At 46.4% G+C, this 23,302-nt stretch overlaps 1 protein-coding gene and 1 non-coding gene across 2 annotated transcripts in view; one reads left to right on the top strand and one right to left on the bottom strand.

Annotated features, from left to right (window-relative positions):
* The window catches only part of LOC126088424 (uncharacterized), a 471,147-nt gene that overhangs the window by 235,604 nt on the left and 212,241 nt on the right, over positions 1–23,302 (top strand). The window lies entirely within an intron of this gene.
* Trnat-ugu (transfer RNA threonine (anticodon UGU)) lies at positions 13,217–13,291 on the bottom strand. The gene has a single exon. It is a non-coding gene; the product is annotated as a tRNA-Thr (tRNA).

Here is a 23,302-nt window from a genome sequence, read left to right as displayed (position 1 = left end):
TTCTTACTCTCTCTTTAATCCGAGCTCTTGGTACCACAGTCTTATTGTTCGCTCTTGGTTCTTGTACATATTGCATAGTACCCGGCTTTTCGTATAACGTACCGCGTTTTTTCTCACCGTTTCGAATAGCTTGCCGCCATTTTACATCGTCGAACGCCTTTTGCAGGTCAACAAACCCAACGAACGTGTCTTGATTTTTCTTCGGTCTTGCTGCCATTAACGATGACAGCGTCAGGACTGCCTCTCTGGCACCTTTACCTTTCCTGAAGCCAAAATGATCGTCGTCTAACAGATCCTCAGTTTTCTTTTTCCATTCTTCTGCGTATTATTCTTCTCAGCAACTTGGATGCACGAGATGTTAATCTGATTCTGCGATAATTCTCACAGTTGTTGGGTCTTGCAATATTCGGAATTGTGTGGATGATTTTTCCCCCGAAAGTCGGATGGTATATCGCCAGTGTCATACATCCTCCGCACCAAAACGAACAGTAGTTTTGCTTCCACTTTCACCAATGATTTTATGTTTCCGATGGAACGTTGTCTATCGCTTCTGCCTTACTTGATCTTATGTCTTCGAAAGCTCTCTTAAATTATGAATCTAGTACTGGTTCTCCTATCTCTTCCTTGTAGACTCCTGTTTCTTCTTCTGTGGCGTCATCAGATAACTGGTCCCACACATAAAGGCGTTAAATGTATTCTTTCCACCTAACCGCTCTCTCATCTGGAATTCCCTTTGCATTCTTAATGTTACCGCCTTTGGTTTTAGTTTCACCGAAAGTGTTTTTGACATTTCTGTACGCTGCGTCAGTCCTTCGGCAACCATTTCTTTTTTTATTCCTTCGCGTTTTTCATGCAGCCGTTTCGCCTTAGCTCCCCTGCACTTCCTGTTCATTTCATTCCTAACTGAAAAGTACTTTTGTACTGAAGAATTTCCGTGAACATTGTTGTTTCCTTCTTTCGTGGATCAACTTAAGTATTTCTTCTGTTACCCATGGTTTCTTCGCAATCACGGTCATTGTAACTAAGGTTTTCTTTCCAACTTCTGTGTGCACTTTTTAGAGATGTCCGTTCGTCTTCCAATTGAACTACCTACTGTGATATTTATTATTGTAATATCTGTAACCTCAGAGAACTTCAAGCGCATATCTTCATTGCTTAGTATTTCCGTACCCCGTACGCATTGATTCTTCCTGACTTGTCTCTTTAACTTCAGCCTACTTTGAATATTTAGGGGTTGTTGCATCATAAGATGTAGTTTTTCGTGGTCAAAGAGGAAATTGCTCTGGTTGATTTGCAAGGTCTCCAGCCAGTCTTGTCTGGACAGTGAGGTGAAACTTGACCATTCCGGGTGGCCCTAGATCTACACAGGAGTTGGAAGGGAAACACGACCTCGAGACTGGATGTCAGCGCAGGAGAGAGCTGGCGGTCTCGGCCGACGCTTTCGGGGACGACCATATGTCAACACGTGATTCCTCCCCACGGTCCCCATTGGATCTTCACAGCGAGTACATACGAGGCATGTTCGGAAAGTACGTACGGTTTTGGGGAGAAACTCATAAATACATTTTTTCAAAAGAAAGAGCATTTCGAATCTAGTTTTGTACGTAGTTGAGACTATTTTTCAGACAGTTTTCATAATGCAAACCAACTTTTCTATGCCCTCTTCATAGAACTATGCCACCAGTGAAGACAGCCACTGTTGAATACAATTTTTTGCATTTTTTCGGCTTGTTGAGTTCCTTTCCAGATGTGAAACCGTCAGTGCGGTACAATATGTGAAACAATGACAAAACTTTGGTGTGCAATGCTCAGTCAAGGTATTGTGTTGCTGCATGACAACGTACGTCGCCATTCAGCAGGTATCACTCATAACCGTATTCATCAGTTCGGTTTGAGAACAGTTCAATCACCCGCCGTACAGCGCCGATCTCGCACCTTCTGGTTACCATACATTCTTGAACTTCAAGCGTTATTTTGCTGGAAGGCACTTGCACAGCGATGATGACGACGAAATAAACTGTGGTCACCAGTGGCTGTTTTCACTGACGGCATTCTTCTTTGAAGAGGGCATAGGAAATTTGGTTTCCCGCTATGAAAAATGTCTGAATAGTTGTCATGCAGCAAAATATTTTTGAAAACATTAGTGGGGATATCAGCGATACAAATATAATCTTTCAAAATAACAGTCTAGATCGCAAGGCACATTTATTGAGTGGTCACCGGTTTCGATCATCACATTATCATCTTCAGACCTACAACCATTGTTCGACACTGGACTCGCATTCGGAAGGACGACGGTTCAATCCCGCGTCCGGCCATCCTGATTTAGGTTTTCCGTGATTTCCCTAAATCACTCCAGGCAAATGCCGGGATGGTTCCTCTAAAAGGGCACGGCCGACTTCCTTCCCCATCCTTCCGTAATCCGATGAGACCGATGACCACGCTGTCTGGTCTCCTTCCCCAAAACCAACCAACCAACCTACAACCATTCTGATGGATAATGGTTGGATGTGGAGGAGGAACCGCTAGAAGACAGTAATAATTGTTCCTTGCGATCTAGATTACTATAATTACTTTGAAAAAGCAGAGAAATATTTTAAGAGATATTCGATCGTGTAAAAATAAATTTTGAAACTTCCTGGCAGATTAGATCTGTGTGCCGGACCGAGACTCGAACTCGGGACCTTTGCCTTTCGCCGGCAAGTGCTCTACCATCTGAGCTACCTAAGCATGACTCACGCTCCGTCCTCACAGCTGTACTTCTGCCGGTATTTCGTCTCCTCATTCTGGAAATAAATTTTGGTTTGAAAAAAGTTTTTATTAGTTTTCTTCCAAATGGTACTTACTTTTTTTGGACATGCTTCTTACCAGGCAGATTGTCAGTAGCGCAAGTTCCAAGGCAACAAGCAACCTTTGCTGTGGCGACAGTCTTACCTAGCACATAGGTCACAAAGACCTGGAACTTAACAATACACGAAAATAATTTAAGTCCAAATTCCATGTAATAGACTGATTAGGTGACGTGTACGATATTCTGCATATATTTTTCAATATATTAAGCGACATGTGAAAATTTTTACTAAAAGCAAAGAGTAATGATAGATAGCCTACTTGCCTTAAAGATCAAGTTTCGCAAGCAAGCCTCCTGGTCTGACTGAAAATCTCGTTGTGAATTTACGGTAATTATGAGGAAATGACAGAATTTATTTCCGGCAGGTGTGCTTGGATAAGCCTAATTAGTTTTAATTGTTTGGATAACGTTTTATGAATCATATTGCCAAAAACTTGCTACAAATGTGAAATCAAATATACAGAGAAATTTCAATATAGTGTGAACAGTGATTTTAAATTGTTTTGCAATTTCCACACACGTTAAATATCCACAGGCGAAGAATATTAACATATCAACCATAAAAAAAATACAAAAGAGAAAATTCGAGATTAGGACGCATACACCTTGAAATTAGAGTGATTAGGCAATCATAGAGAAAACACCAAATTTGTTAAAACCTGTTAGCCGGCTGGAGTATCCAAGCGGTTCTAGGCGCTACAGTCTGGAACCAAGCGACCGCTACGGTCGCAGGTTCGAATCCTGCCTGGGGCATGGATGTGTGTGATGTCCTTATGTTAGTTAGGTTTAATTAGTACTAAGTTCTAGGCGACTGATGACCTCAGAAGTTAAGTCGCATAGTGCTCAGAGCATTTGAACCGTTTGTTAAAACCTGTTACTATCTCGTATAAAACAAAAAAGATTCTATAATTGAGGAAACAAAATAAAACACGAGCACTTGTTGGAAGGTGGACTTTCAATTTCATGAGCTTTTCAGATAAAAGGTTTTGCTGTGCTTCGAGAAAGTGCAACAAAACAGCAAGTGTTTAACCTCCTCCTTTCACAGTCACGGAAAGGGTTTTCGCTGATGTCTGTCCGATGTAAGTAGAAAGGAGCTGAACTACGATTGGTACGCATTCGCACCAAGGTTATCATCAACGTCCTCTTCGCCTAATTTTTTCGAAACGTGGGGCAGCTTCTAATTGTGGTTTGACCGCAGCGTATTGTTGACTTTTATGTCAGACTGAAAGGCGCCAGTCCGTTGCCCATTCTTCCTCGACCAGTTTCCTCATTCATAACTTGAAATAGGAGGATGGTGGAAAGACGTTCCTTGCTGGGCCATAAACACTGGCCTCCTTCGTCAATTTGTCAACCTCGTCACTGTAAAGCGCCCCCCCCCCCCTAGCCAGTCAATCAATCAATCACTGTAAAACGATCCTACATGAACTGGGGTTCACATAAAGGAGATTCTCATAACTCTTCGTTTATTTAGCAACGATTTTCGTATAACTGCCGGTATTTGAGTAGTCATTGTACTGTTGCATTTTGGTTCTTCAACTGATTCTGATACGCCTTTTGAATGTGTTACTGTCAGCAAGTTATGGTTGGTTGCTTTATTTGGGAAGGGGAACAAACAGCGAGGTCATGTGTCCCATCGGATTTAGGGAAGAATGGGGAAGGAAATCGGTCATGTCCATTCAAAGGAACCATCGCGACATTGCAGGTTCTGGAGCCCCGCATGATGGCGATTATGAGTCCCTCTGGAACCGCTATCGTTCTGGAGTAAAAATTAAACAATGTGAGGCAGGAGAAGTCCGAACATTCCAGCCAAGGCAGAAGAACGCACATCGTACTGCTGAAGTCTGTTGATATCGAGGGCCGTCAGTATATGCGTGAACAAAGTGCTGGCAATAAGGATTAATGTAAACACTGATCATAGGAAGACGGAATCCGCTTGTACCATTATTATAGCAGTCACTCCACTTTCGTATCAGTTTGGTTTCTATCGTGTCATGGGGGCGTTTGCAGCGAATTAAACTGGACCACAGTGCAAGTGAGCCGTTGTGTGCCGTGGTAACTACGATGCGAGGCAATCTGGCCACTTGCCGGCGTGGTGCACGCCCCGGCGCCGCCATTAAGCTGTAACGAGGAGCGGCTATTACTCCCGCCCGCTGGGCTTATTAGAAGGAACGACCGCTATAATCAGTGTTTGTCTCGTAATTTGCGGAATATATGTGGGCGGCGACGCGCGACTTAATTGACGGGGCCTAGGCGCCCCTGACCGACGGGCCATCAATATTTATCAGGCGCGACCGGACGCCGTTTCCTCGTTACCGGCAGCGCCAGGTGTAGCATTAATTGCGGTCCCTTGTGCGCTAATGGTCTCATCTGCATGCGCCGGCCACTCGAGGGCGACTTCACCTCACTTCACTCCAGCCAGACAGCCAGACAGCCGGATGCGAGTGCCCTCCGGACGTGCCCGAGGCTTAATGCCGTGCCCGCCGGCCCGGTGTTTAGCACTTCCTGTCAGCGCCGGATGGCCCCGTCTGCAGAGACGAGCCCGGTGCAGTCGGCTGGGCATCAACCGGTCGAAAAGACAGCCTACTCAACCACTCCACGCTTCCCTATTTACAGGAATCCAAACTGTCGTATGTATACTCGTCAGAGGAAATGTTGTTGTTGTTATGGTCTTCAGTCCTGAGACTGGTTTGATGCAGCTCTCCATGCTACTCTATCCTGTGCAAGCATCTTCATCTCCCAGTACCTACTGCAACCTACATCCTTCTGAATCTGCTTAGTGTATTCATCTCTTGGTCTCCCCCTACGATTTTTACCCTCCACGCTGCCCTCCAATACTAAATTGGTGATCCCTTGATGCCTCAGAACATGTCCTACCAACCGATCACTTCTTCTGGTCAAGTTGTGCCACAAACTTCTCTTCTCCCCAATCCTATTCAATACTTCCTCATTAGTTATGTGATCTACCCATCTAATCTTCAGCATTCTTCTGTAGCACCACATTTCGAAAGCTTCTATTCTCTTCTTGTCCAAACTACTTACCGTCCATGTTTCACTTCCATACATGGCTACACTCCATACAAATACTTTCAGAAATCACTTCCTGACACTTAAATCTATACTCGATGTTAACAAATTTCTCTTCTTCGGAAACGCTTTCCTTGCCATTGCCAGTCTACATTTTATATCCTCTCTACTTCGACCATCATCTGTTATTATGCTCCCCAAATAGCAAAACTCCTTTACTACTTTAAGTGTCTCATTTCCTAATCTAATACCCTCAACATCACCTGACTTAATTTGACTACATTCCATTATCCTCGTTTTGCTTTTGTTGATGTTCATCTTATATCCTCCCTTCAAGACACCATCCATTCCATTCAACTGCTCTTCCAAGTCCTTTGCTGTCTCTGACAGAATTACAATGTCATCGGCGAACCTCAACGTTTTTATTTCTTCTCCATGGATTTTAATACCTACTCCGAATTTTTCTTTTGTTTCCTTTAGTGCTTGCTCAATATACAGATTGAATAACATCGGGGAGAGGCTACAACCCTGTCTTACTCCCTTCTTAACCACTGCTTCCCTTTCATGACCCTCGACTCTTATAACTGCCATCTGGTTTCTGTACAAATTGTAAATAGCCTTTCGCTCCCTGTATTTTACCCCTGCCACCTTTAGAATTTGAAAGAGAGTATTCCAGTCAACATTGTCAAAAGCTTAGAGGAAATACAGTCTAAGAAAAAAGAAACCAAGCGAATTATACGAATGGAACGGAAATCTTCCTACATCTACACACAAATAAGTGATTACAATATCAGAAAAATTGGGTGATTTATTCATGAGAAACAGTTCCACAAATTGTACACGTCAGTAATGCGTTGGTCCACATATGGCTCTTACGCGACAGTTATTCGAATTAGCGTCGATTGACAGAGTTGTTGGGCCGGCCGATGTGGCCGAGCGGTTCTAGCCTCTTCAGTCTGGAACCGCGCGACCGCTACGGTCGCAGGTTCGAATCCTGCCTCGGGCATGGATGTGTGCGATGTCCTTAAGTTAGTTAGGTTTAAGTAGTTCTAGGTTCTAGGGGACCGATGACCTCAGCTGTTAAGTCCCATAGTGCTCAGAGCCATTTGAACCATTTGGACAGAGTTGTTGGATGTCCTGCTGGGGAATATCTACATCTACGTGATTACTCTGCTATTCACAATAAAGTGCCTGGCAGAGGGTTCAATGAACCACCTTCAAGCTGTGTCTCTACCGTTCAACTCTGGAACAAAAAATGGTTCAAATGGCTCTGAGCACTATAGGACTTAACTTCTGAGGTCATCAGTCCCCTAGAACTTAGAACTACTTAAACCTAACTAACCTAAGGACATCACACACATCCATGCCCGAAGCAGGATTCGAACCTGCGACCGTAGCTGTCGCGCGTTTCCAGACTGCAGCTCCTAGAACCGCTCGGCCACCTCGGCCGGCCAACTCTCCAACAACGCGAGGGAAAAACGATCAGTTAAATTTTTCTGTGCCAGCCCTGACTTCTCTTATTTTATCGTGATGATCAGTTCTCCCTATGTAGGTGGGTGCCAGCATAATGTTTTCGCAATCGGAGGAGAAAACTGGTGATTGAAATTTCATGAGAAGATCCCGTCGCAACGAAAAACGCCTTTGTTTTAATGATTGGTGCTGCAATTATATTATCATGTCTGTGGCACTATCTCCCCTATTTCGCGACAGTACCAAACGTGCTGCCCGTCTTTGAACTTTTTCGATGTCATCCGTCAGTCCCACCTGATGCGAATCCCACACTGCAGAGCAACACTCCAGAATAGGGCGTACGACTGGAGTGTAAGCAGTCTTCTTAGTAGACCTGTTCCATCTTCTAAGTGTTCTGCCAATGAATCGCAGCCTTTGATTTGCTCTACCCACAACATATCGTGTCAAATACTGTCCAGTTGGCGAGATAGATCGTCGAAATCGCGAGCTAGTTGGATAACCCTACCCATAATACTCCATTTAGGGAGAGATCCGGCGATTTTGCTGGTCAAAGTAGCGTTTGGCAGTCACAGGCAAGTGTAGAAACTCTGGCCGTGTGGGGCGTGGGCGTTATCTTGCTGAAATCTAAGCCCAGGATGGCTTACCATGAATGGCAACAAAGCGAGATGTGGAGTATCGTTGACACACCGCTGTGCTGTAAGGATGCCGCGGATGAGAACCGAGGGGGACCTGCTACGAGAAGAAATGACACCTCAGACCATCAGTCCTGGTTGTCGGGCCATATGGCGGGTGACGGTTGGGTTGGTATCCCACCTCTCTCCAGATGCGTCTTCACTGGTCATCAGGGCTCATTTCGAAGCGGGACTCGTCACTGAAGACAATTCTTCTCCAGTCAGTGAGATTCCAGGCTTGCATAAGAGCCAGAGGAGGACCAACACGTTATCGGCTTGTCCCATTTGTGAAGCTCGTTGTTTTGAATAAATATCCAATTTTTCAGAAACTGTAATTATTTGTTTGTACATGTAGGTCACATCTACTAATTTACGTCCCATTCGGATAATTACTTCGTGGTGCTTGTCTTTTTTTAAGTGTATTACTCACCTATAGGCTGGGGTCCGAATGGCATCCGCAATGGTCGCCAGATGCCAGCACTGGAGGTCGCCCGGTAACATCATCCTCTTTGTCCGTAGATAATACAGAGCGCTTATGAAGCAGTTTACACTGCTCAAAAGAGTTAGAGGAACACATGCATCATCTTCTGGTATGACAAATCTGTTTTGATCTGCCGCTACCTGTGGTCTCCTTACATATACTGAAAGAGAAGCTATCAGGTTATGTCATACGCCATCTATCGGCTGTGTTACCCATTACAGTATCAGGTGACCTTTCTGCAGGAACTGAGTACCTGTGTTTCACTATTATGTAGCGAGGGGCACAGACGGCAGTTGTCATTTGTGGCCGTTGCATTCAACCACACAATGCGACATCTTACGAGGGTGAGTCAAATGAAAACCTTAAATATTATTTATTGTGCTGAAATAGTACAAAGCTGTATCATTTTTCAACATAATCTCCCCCACGTTCAATGCAAGTCCTCCAGCGGTTACAAAGTGCATAATTTCCTTTAGAAAAAAAGTCTTTTGGTAGTCCGCGCAACCACTCGTGCACCGCGTGTCGTTACCTCTGCATCAGAACGGAACTTCTTTCCTCCCATTGTGTCTTTGAGTGGTCCAAACATATGAAAATCACTTGGGGGCACGGTTTGGTGAGTGTGGTGGATGAGGAAGACACTCAAAATGCAGGTCTGTGTTTGTTGCAGCTGTTGTACGGGCAATGTGGGTCCTTGCATTGTCATGTTGCAAAAGGACACCTGCTGACAGCAATCCACGTCGCTTTGATTTGACTGCAGGCCGCAGATGATTTTTTTAGGAGATCTATGTATGATGCACTGGTGACAATGGTCCCTCTAGGTATGTAATGCTCCAAAATGACGCCTTTTTCGTCACAAAAGAGTGTCAGCATAACATTCCCAGCTGATCGTTCTGTTCGAATCTTTTTTGGTTTTGTTGATGAGGATTGGCGCCATTCCTTGCTCGCTCTCTTCGTTTCCGGTTGGTGGAAGTGAACCCAGGTTTCGTCCCTAGTAACGATTCTTGCAAGGAAACCATCACCTTCTCGTTCAAATCACCAAAGAAGTTCTTCACAAGCATCAACACGTCGTTCTCTCATTTCAGGAGTCAGCTGCCGTGGCACCCATCTTGCAAACACTTTGTGAAACTGGAGCACATCATGTACAATGTGGTGTGCTGACCCGTGACTAATCTGTAAACATGCTGCAATGTCATTCAGTGTCGCTCGGCAGTTTTCCTTCACTATGGCTTCAACTACTGCAATTTTCTGTGGAGTCACAACTCGTTGTGCCTGACCTGGACGAGGAGCATCTTCCACTGAAGTCACACCATTTGCGAACTTCCTACTCCATTCGTGGACTTGCTGCTGTGACAAACATGCATCACCGTACTGAACCTTCATTCGTCGATGAATTTCAATAGGTTTCACACCTTCACTGCGCAAAAACCGAATAACAGAACGCTGTTCTTCCCTGGTGCAAGTCGCAAGTGGGGCGGCCATCTTTGTACTGATACTGCTACGGTATGTGTGCATCTGCACTATGCTGCCACCTACAGGCCATTCTACACGCTGTTTGTACCACGCTTACCAACTTACAGGATAACGACGCGAAATTTCGAGTTGTTATTACAGATTTAATGTTTTCATTTGACTCTCACTCGTACTACAGTGCAATTGTCAAGGGCGGTCTGTTTGATTCCAGAAGGATGGCATTTGCGTCGCGTTACTGTAGGTGTCAGTGTCTCTCCATCTGTTACCCACAAGTTGTGGGCAGACTACAGGGAGACAGGTCACTACACGAGGCACGTTCGACAAGGTCGCCGGCGCATTACAATCTCACGTGAAGACAAAAATATATCCATTTCTGCGCTGCGGCGTCGTACTGTTGCCACCAGGGCACTGCAATACGATCTCAGAAGGGCCACAGGAGCCGCTGCGTCCGATCAGACTGCAGTGAACAATTCACGAGAAAGGATCTTACGAACCAGACGTCCTGCTCGAGTACGGTGCTTAGCACTACCAAATCTCGCAGTTCGCCTTCAGTACTGCCTTTCCCAATTCAACCGGCTGGTGGCTGCTGCATGCGGTGGTGGCCCTCAGTTCCTTCCCACGCACGATGATGCCAGGATCCATGTGGCTAGCATCACCGAGGGTGTCTGCCGAAGCTTGGACATTGAAGTAATGGTATGGCGAGTGGTGAGTCCCGACTAAAACCCCATCGAACATGTGTGCGGCTTCTTTGACAGACGTGTTGGTGGTCGTCTTGTTCCAGCACAGACTTTCAAATGACTCTCAAAGGCCCTCATTGAAGAATGGGAACAGATACCACAGGGTGTCCTCTGTAGACTTAGACGGAGCTTGCCACATAGGTGTCAGGTGGTGATAAACGCTTACGGAGGGCGTACATGTTGATGCAGCTCTCAAAGTCAGATGAAGAGTACCCAGGATGACTGCATGAATGATCGTTTCCACTTTGTTTTCGAAATCAGTGGGACATTTCAATTCTTGTTATGTAAATAAACGAGGATCTAATGATGTTTTGTTGTGTACTTAATTTGTGAAAGCCCTCAATTATTGCTCAGTGGAGCACGGCAGACGCTCAAAGTAATGTGCCGTAATTCTTTTGAGCAGTCTAAATTAAAGCCAACATCTCTCGTTAAGCTGACTGATACGTCCATCCATTTGCAGACGACTTATGGAAAACTAATAAGTTTATCTTAATTGTAATGTTTTCAGTAAAGGTTTCTTTATTACATTGGTGAAATTTTGTGCAGAGAGATGTGAAAGGGACTGATATTTCATTTTACAGGTTTTTGGAACACACACAAATTTGCGAACACGTTTTTCCAGGTTGTCAGTGAATCTACATGCTGAAGCTAAGGTGCGAATGGTCTTGCATATGAGAGATTTTACTTGTGTCTAAATAATACGCTTTTTGATAAGTTTCATTATGTATGTATCTCAATGAGATGACTGAATGTTGATATCTCACTCAGTACATGAATTTCCTCTGTTATCGAGGGGCGTTCAATAAGTAATGCAACACTATTTTTTTCTGAGAGCAGATTGGTTTTATTCAGGATTCCAGTACACCATGTTATTCGTTCACCACTCTTTGGCTACGGAACACTGTATTTCAACATAATCACCGTTCAGTGGTGGCCTTAAGCCATCTTACTGGTGGTGGGGTGGGGGTGGGGGCTGTATGCCTGTGTGGTACCACTCTACTGGTCACTTATCGACGCCGGAACCAACGTATTGCTGTGCATCAGTAACTTCCGCACGTCATCCACGTACTCTTCCCCCCTGGGTGCGTTCTTCATTGGGCCAAACTGATGGACGTCGGAAGGGGGCGAGATCCATGCTGTAGTGTGGATGAGGAAGAACAGTCCAATAAAGCTTTGTGAGCTCCTCTCGGGTGCGCAGACTTGTGTGAGGCTTTGCGTTCGCAGGGAAAAGTTTGTGGTGATGAACGCGCGGAAGTTGTTTCTTCAATAACCTTAGGGTAGTACAACAACATAGAATTGATCGGTGCAGCAGGAGGGAGGTCATCAGAATAACCCCTTCAGAGCCCAGAAGACTGTCGCCGTGACTGTACTGGTTGAGGGTGCAGCTTTGAACTTTTTCTTCAGGGGAGAGGTGGTGTGGCGCCAATCCATGGATTGCCGTTTTGTTTTCGGTTCGAAATGATGAACCCACGTTTTATCACATGTGAGTATGTTCGACAAACAATTGTCAGGATCAGCCTCGTAACACGCAAGCAGTTCCGCTGATTATCCTTCATTGCTCTTTATGGTCGTCTATTAGCCGGCGAGGAACACGGAGTACCCCAACTGGTGGACGGCTGTGTCAGCACTGCCAACAGAGAGCTCCAGTTGAGCAGCGAGGAGTTTGTGATCGGTCGACCACTTAGAATATTGCAGTGCTTTTGTTGTTCCAAATTACGATGCAGTGGTCCTGCTTCCGATCGGATTTATTCCCTGACATCGGACTTGGGTTTATCTCCTGACATCGGACATGCAACTTTCGATTACAGTGCCTTCGCTGTACGGAAATATTCATAACGGATGTAAGAGTATAGGTATAGACACATGGTTGACGTTATTTTGGGACGAAGTTTGGGTCTGGCCGTGAGTCGTGCTCGGATAGCCTAATGGTAAGGCGACCGCTCGCGATAAGCGGGAAATTGGGGCTCAAGAGTCCCGTCCGGATAAAAATTTCCATTTTCGTCATTCCGTTATACGGCTAATTGTCCATATTCGCAATTGGAAACGGCGAATTAAATGACTCGCTGTGCAACAAAATCATAGAGTTCTAGTTTTGTCGCTTGTAAAAAGAAAAAAAAGTCGACACATTGTTTGAGACTGTTTGTTACCCTTCCACTGGGCCCAAAGGAAAAAAAACTATTGCATTAATCTCACGAAATTTGGAGAAATTAGGTAAAGTGTGCTTTTTACAAACGTGTGCTTTTTACAAACGTGTCGTTCAGTTGTTAGAATCAGTGCTTGATTTGAGCTGTAAATGAGGAAGAGTAAATGTGGGCTCCACATCACAAAGTGCGTAATGAAAGAATCTGGGCTTTTTGCCCTCCGTCACGCGACTTAGATGTTGATTTCGAACCTTAGCGCGGCAGAGGTAGCGGCGTGCGCGGTCTGTATTTATCTATGAAATGATAATTAAATTGACACCCTAGCTGCAAACAGGCGTTGATATACACCATTGGGGACATGTTGAAATATGTGCCCCGACCGGGACTCGAATCCGGGATCTCCTGCTTACATGGCAGACGCTCTATCCATCTGAGCCACCGAGGGCACATAGGATAGTGCGCCTGCAGGGGCTTATCCCTTGCACGCTCCGGGTGTCAATATAATTATTTGATTCTAGTGAAGCGGCACGGTCATCAAGGGTATCTGCTCTTTCGGGAACAGATACTACCTCCATATATAGTTAAAATATGGCTATCCGGGCATTGACCTTCTTGTGCGAACGCACACGCTATGCGCAACTCGTACAGGACTTGGTAGGTTAATCTGCCACGAGTAATGAGTGTGATGGGCAAACAACTATTAGGCGCACTACGAATGTAGTGGTGTGGACATCTTGGGAATGTGGGTCTCACGGGGAGCGTGCAAGGGATAAGTCCCTGCAGGTGCACTATCCTCTGTGCCATCGGTGGCTCCGATGGATAGAGCGTCTGCCGTGTAAGGCGGAGATCCCGGGTTCGAGTCCCGGTCGGGGCACACATTTTCGACATGTCCCCAAGGATGTATATCAACGCCCCTTTGCAGTTAAGGTGTCGATTTAATTATCATTTCATTCTAGAGAAGCTGCACGGTCATCAATGGTATCAGCTCTTTCGGGAACAGATACTACCTTCATATATAATATTTATCTATGGTCGAGTCTAGCTACGCTTAGCAAACATGTTGGCAGTAGCGTCCTCAGTAGACCGTCTTTTTAGTGCGACACTGACAGAAAGGACAAAGAAACGAGTACATCCAGGTGTAAGATGATACGAAGACTTTCGCTGTGCTACACACTAAAGAGATTTTCGAAAAGATGACGCCAGGGTGAAAACAGAGTTCGGAACTGAGAAGCCACGACAGCTGCAAAACTCCCACTCTCCCGCTGTGAGGCGATGTGCTCTCGGGGCTTGGAATGTTGACACAGTGCATTGTACATAAAAATGCTGTTTGTGGTTAAAATGCAGAACTTCTTTACCGTGTCCCCGTAACGGCGTTGTCACGTAATCAACGATTGGCAATCGGCCTTAGACCGCGAATAATTTTGCATATGGAAGTTGGTGAACAAAGGATTGCCCACGGAGAACTCCTTATGGTCACCGACCACGTACGTAACGTGCTTTACCGTGACGGCTGTCGGTCTGCACGCTGACAACGGTAAACTGGCGAGTGCAACCAAGAGGCAGCCTCCACGAAGTGGGACAATGAAGGGGAGGGGAGGGGAGGGGAGGGGGGGTCGTCACAGCACACCCACCTACACACCCACACATCCATCCACTGCTTGCGCCCACCAGTCATACTTCAACAAATCGCGCGTGGGGGCAGGGCTCTGCATAGCCGTATGAAACTGCCGCGATCGAGCGACGTGATACAGTGGTTGGCATGTAAGACTGAATCCAAGACTCCTTGTATAACCGAGCGAGGTTATAAGGGTAGAAGGACGGATCCTCAAAATTACAGACCACTATCCTTAACATCGTTTTGTTGCAGGATTCTCGAACATATTCTCAGTTCGAATATAATGAATTTCCTTGAGACAGAGAAGTTGCTGTCCATGCATCAGCACATCTTTAGAAAGCATCGCTCCTGCGAAACGCAACTCGCCCTTTTTTCACATGATATCTTGCGAACCATGGATGAAGGGCATCAGACGGATGCCCTATTCCTTGACTTCCGGAAAGCGTTTGACTCGGTGCCCCACTGCAGACCCCTAACTAAGGTACGAGCATATGGGATTGGTTCCCAAATATGTGAGTGGCTCGAAGACTTCTTAAGTAATAGAACCCAGTACGTTGTCCTCGATGGTGAGTGTTCATCGGAGGTGAGGGTATCATCTGGAGTGCCCCAGGGAAGTGTGATAGGTCCGCTGTTGTTTCCTATCTACATAAATGATCTTTTGGATAGGGTGGATAGCAATGTGCGGCTGTTCGCTGACGATGCTGTGGTGTACGGGGAGGTGTCGTCGCTGAGTGACTGTTGGAGAATACAAGATAACTTGGGTAGGATTTATGATTGGTGTAAACAATGGCAGCTAACTCTAAATATAGATAAATGTAAATTAATGCAGATGAATAGGAAAAAGAATCCCGTAATGTTTGAATACCCCATTAGTAGTGTAGCGCTTGACACAATCACGTCGCTAAATATTTGGCCGTAACATTGCAGAGCGATATGAAGTGGGACAAGCATGTAATGGCAGTTGTGGGGAAGGCGGATAGTCGTCTTCGGTTCATTGGCAGAATTTTGGGAAGACGTGGTTCATCTGTAAAGGAGACCGCTTATAAAACACTAATACGACCTATTCTTGAGTATTGCTCGATCGTTCGGGATACCTATCAGGTCGGATTGAGGGAGGACATAGAAGCATTTCAGAGGCGGGCTGCTAGATTTGTTACTGGTAGATATGATCATCACGCGAGTGTTACGGAAATGCTTCAGGAGCTCGGGTGGGAGTCTCTGGAGGAAAGGAGGCGTTCTTTTCGTGAATCGTTACGGAGGAAATTTAGAGAACCAGCATTTGAGGCTGACTGCAGTACAATTTTACTGCCGCCAACTTATATTTCGCGGGAAGACCACAAAGATAAGATAAGAGAGATTAGGGCTCGTACACAGGCATATAGACAGTCATTTTCCCTCGTTCTGTTTGGGAGTGGAACAGGGAGAGAAGGTGCTAGTTGTGGTACGAGGTACCCTGCGCCACGCACCGTATTGTGGATTGCGGAGTATGTATGTAGATGTAGAGGTGGCGCAGTGGCTAGCACACTGGACTCTCACTTGGGAGGGCGACGGTTCAAACCCGCGTCTGGCATTCCTAATTTAGGTTTTCCGTGATTTCCCTAAATAGCTTCAGGCAAATGCCAGGATGGTTCCTTTGACAGGGCACGGCCGATTCCTTCCCCAATCCGATGGTCCGATGACCTTGCTGTTTGTTTTCCCCTTCCCCAAATCAACCAACTCTTTGGATGATGGAGTCCATTATTCTGGCCTCGACGACCACTGTTCATCAGAGACAATGGAAACGGCAGTAGTGCCCCCAATGACGTGCGATAGGACGGCTCTTGTTCTCCATGTACCAAAACCATCTGTCGCGTAGGTTCGGCAGCAGTGTGCTTGCAGATGGCTCTGTTGTATTCGGAAAAACTGTCGTTGTAGATTGAGTTAGGAGCTTTAAGGATGGCTTGGACAGGATCTACACTCCTGGAAATTGAAATAAGAACACCGTGAATTCATTGTCCCAGGAAGGGGAAACTTTATTGACACATTCCTGGGGTCAGATACATCACATGATCACACTGACAGAACCACAGGCACATAGACACAGGCAACAGAGCATGCACAATGTCGGCACTAGTACAGTGTATATCCACCTTTCGCAGCAATGCAGGCTGCTATTCTCCCATGGAGACGATCGTAGAGATGCTGGATGTAGTCCTGTGGAACGGCTTGCCATGCCATTTCCACCTGGCGCCTCAGATGGACCAGCGTTCGTGCTGGACGTGCAGACCACGTGAGACGACGCTTCATCCAGTCCCAAACATGCTCAATGGGGGACAGATCCGGAGATCTTGCTGGCCAGGGTAGTTGACTTACACCTTCTAGAGCACGTTGGGTGGCACGGGATACATGTGGACGTGCATTGTCCTGTTGGAACAGCAAGTTCCCTTACCGGTCTAGGAATGGTAGAACGATGGGTTCGATGACGGTTTGGATGTACCGTGCACTATTCAGTGTCCCCTCGACCATCACCAGTGGTGTACGGCCAGTGTAGGAGATCGCTCCCCACACCATGATGCCGGGTGTTGGCCCTGTGTGCCTCGGTCGTATGCAGTCCTGATTGTGGCGCTCACCTGCACGGCGCCAAACACGCATACGACCATCATTGGCACCAAGGCAGAAGCGACTCTCATCGCTGAAGACGACACGTCTCCATTCGTCCCTCCATTCACGCCTGTCGCGACACCACTGGAGGCGGGCTGCACGATGTTGGGGCGTGAGCGGAAGACGGCCTAACGGTGTGCGGGACCGTAGCCCAGCTTCATGGAGACGGTTGCGAATGGTCCTCGCCGATACCCCAGGAGCAACAGTGTCCCTAATTTGCTGGGAAGTGGCGGTGCGGTCCCCTACGGCACTGCGTAGGATCCTACGGTCTTGGCGTGCATCCGTGCGTCGCTGCGGTCCGGTCCCAGGTCGACGGGCACGTGCACCTTCCGCCGACCACTGGCGACAACATCGATGTACTGTGGAGACCTCACGCCCCACGTGTTGAGCAATTCGGCGGTACGTCCACCCGGCCTCCCGCGTGCCCACTATACGCCCTCGCTCAAAGTCCGTCAACTGCACATACGGTTCACGTCCACGCTGTCGCGGCATGCTACCAGTGTTAAAGACTGCGATGGAGCTCCGTATGCCACGGCAAACTGGCTGACACTGACGGCGGCGGTGCACAAATGCTGCGCAGCTAGCGCCATTCGACGGCCAACATCGCGGTTCCTGGTGTGTCCGCTGTGCCGTGCGTGTGATCATTGCTTGTACAGCCCTCTCGCAGTGTCCGGAGCAAGTATGGTGGGTCTGACACAACGGTGTCAATGTGTTCTTTTTTCCATTTCCAGGAGTGTATATTTCTGGGTGCAGCGTTAGAGAATACACGACTGTAAAAAAATTCTTGTTCCGCTTATGTTGTATCATTGGGGACCAAGGCAGACACCGGTCTGCTGCACCGCATGCAATCTCCATCATCCCGACAACAGTAGGGCTCTCAGCACAGGCTCCTATACTTAGCTCCGAGGTTAGAGATTTGACCTCCGGGTTTACATGCAGAGCTCTAGAAAAACAAAAATGGTTTGTGTAAAAAGTATGTCACATGTAGTTTAATATTTTACCACATGAATAGGAATGAGATCCATTCAGAGTGCACTCCTTTTCGTTGTATAATATTGCCACCAGAGGGCTTCTTCGCACTGAAAATGGTACAAGATACGTCAGAGTATCCTTCGCACGATCAGAAACTGTTCGAAAGCAATCTGGAGGCAAGCTTTCGCCCTTTCAAACTATTCCTGGCAATGGATAATGAAATTGTTAAAATATTAGATTATACTTACTGCTTACTATATACTTCCCTTCCCTTCACTTACTGTTCTCTCAGCCACTCCCAACACGTCGTATAATCGAATATTTAATGGAAATTTTATTTGAAGGTCCAACTCCGGTAGGCTCATAGGTTACATAGAACCAGTCAGGACAACTTCCTTACGTCTACGCAAACAGAGTAATTCAGCCGACAATATTTTTCAGAGGTGACCTTACTTGGAAAGAAACTCGCTTAGACGCACAAATCTGTATTAAGTATACGGCGGTCCTTCGATGCAAGACAGAAAGCACTTCGATCGTGTCATTCCATCACTACAACCACCTCCCGTGTAATGATTCCTACTAATGTCGTGAAGCCGCGCGGGGTAGCCGCGTGGTTGTAGGCACCCTGTCAAGGTCCGTGCGGCTGTCCCCCCCCCCCCCCCCTCCCCCGTCGGAGGTTCGAGTCCTCCCTCGGGCATGGCTGTGGTGTGTGTGTGTGTGTGTGTGTGTGTGTGTGTGTGTGTGTGTGTGTGTGTTGTCCATAGTGTAAGTTAGATTAAGTAGTGTCTAGGCATAGGGACCGATGACCTCAGCAGTTTGATCCGATAAGACCTTACCACAAATTTCCAGTGACCTGAATTACACAAAATCCTTGATGGCTCATCCATTGCGAATAATAGACGAAGTTGTATTTCAACTTTCACGATTTTGTCGGGTGATATTTGAGAAAACTGCCGCTAAGAGTTCAAATATGTTCAATCAGTTTTCACATCGGTAAATTGAAGTGCGTGATATGATTTAGGAAACTGCTTTTTTATTCAGAATAATGGCTTTGCCCAATTGCGGTAATTTACTATTGTCGTCTCGTAAGAGTCACTAGCAAAACTAAAAATCTAGGAAAGATAAAATGCAAAATTGTTGCTAAATATTTAAAATACTAAAACAACGGGATAAAGTGAAAAGTACGTAAAAATATACCAAGTGTCCTGTTACTAAAGAAAGAGGTCGAAAAGTCACCGTACACCCATCTTGGTCACTTTACATCAACTATCGTGCCTGATCGTGCATCGTACTTACAAAATGGGACACCTAAAAAAATATAACGTAATGACTGTTTTTCATTTGTGAAACACAATCAAATACAATTTTGAGTAGGTAAATAATTAAGATAAACGATTACTGCACCCATTGGGACTACTATCCGATAAAAAGAGACAAAAAGCAATCTTTTTTAGTTTCTGTAAATACTCAGAAGTGTAGTTCATTATATTTCACAAATGAAAAATAATGCGTTAAACATGATGCTTTATTTCTGTTTTCCGCACGTGCAGTCTAAGCATACCCCTGCATCCGTAATGAGTGCACTCGCAGCTGTTAAGTTTATGTATATTTTTAGTTTTTTAGTACGAAGCTTAAGCAATCACGACAGTTATAATGTGAGCAAGATGAGCGTTATGAGACAATTCGACGTGTGAACTTTTGTAACAAAACAGTGGGTATATTTTTATTTTTATCTTGTACGTTTTCATTATCTGTATAGTAGCTAACAAACGCGGCATTGTCCGGGTATTCATTTTGCCAATTTTCTGTTATAAACGGAAGAAAATGGACTGTTTTTGTAGTGTAATTTAGAAAAAAATTCATTTCTTTGTATTCTTGAAAACATCTTTGAAATTATGAAACAGCCGTACAAAGAAATATGCGTAATGTACAAATGCATAAGTACAGCTGCTTCACGTGTCTACAACGCGATTTTGTAGACGGCTATTCTTTTCTCCTACCTCAGTTTGCGCTTCATAGTTGAAAGCTGCCAAAAGCGCTGCTAGATATCAAGGATTCCTTCAGTTAAGTCGACTTTAGGTGTGCCTTAGAAAACACTAACTATATTAAAACTTAGAGCGTGATCCGGAATTTTTTCAGGCGTCTCAGCTTTATGATGTCATATCTCTCGAACTATGTGTCGTACTGTGATGTATTTGTGTAGGTCAATCAGCGCCATATGTGGGTACCGTTTGCGAACTACACTCCTGGAAATGGAAAAAAGAACACATTGACACCGGTGTGTCAGACCCACCATACTTGCCCCGGACACTGCGAGAGGGCTGTACAAGCAATGATCACACGCACGGCACAGCGGACACACCAGGAACCGCGGTGTTGGCCGTCGAATGGCGCTAGCTGCGCAGCATTTGTGCACCGCCGCCGTCAGTGTCAGCCAGTTTGCCGTGGCATACGGAGCTCCATCGCAGTCTTTAACACTGGTAGCATGCCGCGACAGCGTGGACGTGAACCGTATGTGCAGTTGACGGACTTTGAGCGAGGGCGTATAGTGGGCATGCGGGAGGCCGGGTGGACGTACCGCCGAATTGCTCAACACGTGGGGCGTGAGGTCTCCACAGTACATCGATGTTGTCGCCAGTGGTCGGCGGAAGGTGCACGTGCCCGTCGACCTGGGACCGGACCGCAGCGACGCACGGATGCACGCCAAGACCGTAGGATCCTACGCAGTGCCGTAGGGGACCGCACCGCCACTTCCCAGCAAATTAGGGACACTGTTGCTCCTGGGGTATCGGCGAGGACCATTCGCAACCGTCCCCATGAAGCTGGGCTACGGTCCCGCACACCGTTAGGCCGTCTTCCGCTCACGCCCCAACATCGTGCAGCCCGCCTCCAGTGGTGTGGCGACAGGCGTGAATGGAGGGACGAATGGAGACGTGTCGTCTTCAGCGATGAGAGTCGCTTCTGCCTTGGTGCCAATGATGGTCGTATGCGTGTTTGGCACCATGCAGGTGAGCGCCACAATCAGGACTGCATACGACCGAGGCACACAGGGCCAACACCCGGCATCATGGTGTGGGGAGCGATCTCCTACACTGGCCGTACACCACTGGTGATCGTCGAGGGGACACTGAATAGTGCACGGTACATCCAAACCGTCATCGAACCCATCGTTCTACCATTCCTAGACCGGCAAGGGAACTTGCTGTTCCAACAGGACAATGCACGTCCGCATGTATCCCGTGCCACCCAACGTGCTCTACAAGGTGTAAGTCAACTACCCTGGCCAGCAAGATCTCCGGATCTGTCCCCCATTGAGCATGTTTGGGACTGGATGAAGCGTCGTCTCACGCGGTCTGCACGTCCAGCACGAACGCTGGTCCAACTGAGGCGCCAGGTGGAAATGGCATGGCAAGCCGTTCCACAGGACTACATCCAGCATCTCTACGATCGTCTCCATGGGAGAATAGCAGCCTGCATTGCTGCGAAAGGTGGATATACACTGTACTAGTGCCGACATTGTGCATGCTCTGTTGCCTGTGTCTATGTGCCTGTGGTTCTGTCAGTGTGATCATGTGATGTATCTGACCCCAGGAATGTGTCAATAAAGTTTCCCCTTCCTGGGACAATGAATTCACGGTGTTCTTATTTCAATTTCCAGGAGTGTATGTAGCTAATAGAGTTAGTAGCAAGGAAGAAATAAATTTAAACGTCATACACAATGCGGCAATTTTTCACGCATTTCATTATTTATGACTGCGTGTCTGCTGAACTACGGTAGGTGGTTCTTACCCCGAGAGCACTTGTTACGTGGTAGTAAGGGATGTGTGTACAAAGTTCGGTTGAAACCGGTCCAGTGGTGCACACACAATCGCGCACACGTACGGTTTTATAACATGTATGGATTTAACATTAATTTTGCTTTTCGTCTATCCAATGTGATAAACGCAACTGTAAATAAAAAATGCGAAATGTTTTGTCGTGTACGGAGAGAAACCGCCGCGGTTTCTTTTCAGAAGGATATGTGCCAGCCCACAGATCAGCCGCAGATGCCACATTGCATAATACTCACTCGCCATAAAAACATGGATTAAATAGGATGCTATGCTACTTTAGACGTCACTACAACAATTAACTCGTACACAGTAGCTGAGCAAAGTTCACAAGAGGTTGTCTAGGCAGCAATGGAACCGGTCAGGTAAAATAGTGTCAAGGCTGGACAAGAGCGCACGCTCTCGTTAAGTCATACCGAAAGGCACAATTATAAACGCATCAGCATAACGGACGTTTCTGCTTTTTAAACGTCTAGTGAGTGTCAGTGTGGGCGGACTGTGAACCCGCGAAAACGTTTAAAATTGCCGGCAGGAATTAATGTTGTTAGACTGGGAGAAAGTACAGCGCTGCTACATGTGTTCAACTAAAATTGTGCTAACCGAAGTGGTACGCGCATTGCTGTCAGGTCGATTCTTCAGCCTATTACACGACCTAGATTTTAGCACACCACTTCCTCGACCGTGGCATCAAAATGCCACCTTTCTTGAAGCTGAACATTTCGTGATTGATGACTGTCCGTGTCAGTTCGGGAAAACACATCTCGAGCTTTCGCGAGATGTCTGCCTTAAACCACTGCGCTGCCCGGGCACGCAGGACGGACTCAAACTTCCGTCGCCACTGTTTCCTCCTATTATTCCCCGACAAACATACCAAACGGATTAGCGCAGTGGTTAGCACACTGGACTCGCATTTGGGAGGACGACGGTTTCAATCCGCGAGCGGCCATCCTGATTTACGTTTACCACGAGTTCTCTAAATCGCTTAAGGGGAGAAGGAAGGCAATTTTTATCTCTATTCTGCCAATACTATTTTACCTTTTGAATAGGTACACTTTTCAAAAGAACAATACGTAATAAAACAATGACTTTTTACTGAATATATACACTTCTGGCCATTAAAATTGGTACACCAAGAAGAAATGCAGATGATAAACGGGTATTCATTGGACAAATATATTATACTACAACTGACATGTGATTACATTTTCACACAGTTTGGGTGCATAGATCCTGAGAAATCAGTACCCAGAACAAATACCTCTGGCCGTAATAACGGATGCTGTAAACAGAGCCTGGATTCATCCGAAAAAATGACGTTTTGCCATTCGTGCACCCAGGTTCGTCGCTGAATACACCATCGCAGGCGCTCCTGTCTGTGATGCAGCGTCAAGGGTAACCGC

This window comes from Schistocerca cancellata, chromosome 6 (genome assembly GCF_023864275.1).
Source record: "Schistocerca cancellata isolate TAMUIC-IGC-003103 chromosome 6, iqSchCanc2.1, whole genome shotgun sequence".
In the NCBI taxonomy this organism is placed as follows: Eukaryota; Metazoa; Arthropoda; class Insecta; order Orthoptera; family Acrididae; genus Schistocerca; species Schistocerca cancellata.
The sequence above is the reverse complement of the archived record's forward strand: the minus strand, read 5'-3'. Positions and strand labels throughout refer to the sequence as shown.